Genomic DNA, 1573 nt, shown 5'->3' on the forward strand with positions numbered 1-1573 from the left:
CTGCATGAGATTTAGCTTTCTGTGTGAACTGGCCAGCGCGCTCACCCTTAGGTATGTGCTGGGCACACAACCTTCCTGTGGGTACCATGTTAACCCATGTCACGCATCCCAGTGATTGGTGGGGTGGTGGGGTTGGGAGCGTCAGCTGCTTCCAATCCACTGTCCTCTCCCCAGCCACAGCCTTTGGGCGATGAAATGGAAAAGGGAAGAAATCTCTGATGACGGTGAGGGGTCTGTGACTCCTGCTTTGCATTCATTAAGTGAATATACCATTTACACAGTGATGGGTTCAGGACACACTACCCCAAAATATGGCACACTGGCCAATTGACTAGTTCAGGCTGAAGGAATGTGAGAAATGGCATGTTCTGATGTTCTCTTGAAGCAGGTCAAAACCCTCATGTGAGAGGTGCCCTCCCTATGCTAGGGATAGGAGCCCCCTTAGATCCAAAGATGAGGGACACAGAGAGAAATCTGAACGAATTAACAGGCCCTGCTAAGTCTCCCAGTTCACTGCACTTACCTCGTACCCTTTGTCCTAGCATATCTTCCCACGACTTTCCACTCTTCATCAAATCTAGCATAAAAAAAACACTCAGGTTTAACTGTTTCTTTGGGTCTTCATTTCTTTATGAGGACTCCCGTCTCATGTAAAGACTGGACAAATTCGTATGCTTTTCTCCTGTTAATCTGTCCTTTTCAGTTCAATTTTCTGACCAGCCAGGGACCCTAAGAGGGTCAAGGAGGACTTTATCCTCCCCTACAGCAGCACGGGCGGTGGAAACCCATAATGCTTTGTCCTGGCCACCCCAAAGAGCTGCCCGATCCACAGGTCAGCTTCCAGCCTCAAGGAGCAGGTCCCAGTTGAACTCCAAGTTTCCACCTAGGGATAACTCTATGCTGACGTGTTTCAGCACAACCTAGACGTGTTGGGGTTTTCTTTCTACCTTGTCTCTGTTCATTTAAGTAAGGGTATCACTGAAATTATTATAAGAAATCAATTGTTTCATGCGCCGTCTGCCTATCTCGATGTGTCGAACACGGTTCTGGAAGGCAGCACACGTTAGTGGGTATGTAGTAGAGGAACTCCTACTGAGAGCTGAATTGCGATCCATGCACTCCACTCTCACCATGGTGCGAACACAGAGAATTAACTCGATACGTGGCCTCTGACGCAATGCAGTTGCTTTAACTTCTGTTCTCCCACCTTCTGTGATGGCTGAGACAGTGGCCACACTGTCTTCTGGGAGTGCCCACCCATGTGCGTAGAGACAGAGGAGGACACAACAAGCCCCTAAGACTGCTGCTTCCCAAGCTCTTGTCCATAGACCTGCTGCTGGGCTATAAACACCGTTCTTGTACAGTCCACCCAAATTCCAATGTAATAGTTTGGAGAAACAACCATTCAGACCATTACCCTCATTCAGGCTTAGTATGCCAAACAGTGTTATTTTTAAATCTTTCAAGAAAACAAGAGTCTAATAAATAGCAGTAAGTCCTTCTACCTACCTACATCATTTGTAGTTGAGAGAAGAGTCCCTCTTCTTGACCAGCGAGAGCCATCTGTCTGTGT

The sequence above is a fragment of the Rousettus aegyptiacus genome, unplaced genomic scaffold, assembly GCF_014176215.1.
Source record: "Rousettus aegyptiacus isolate mRouAeg1 unplaced genomic scaffold, mRouAeg1.p scaffold_m13_p_1, whole genome shotgun sequence".
NCBI classification, from domain to species: Eukaryota; Metazoa; Chordata; class Mammalia; order Chiroptera; family Pteropodidae; genus Rousettus; species Rousettus aegyptiacus.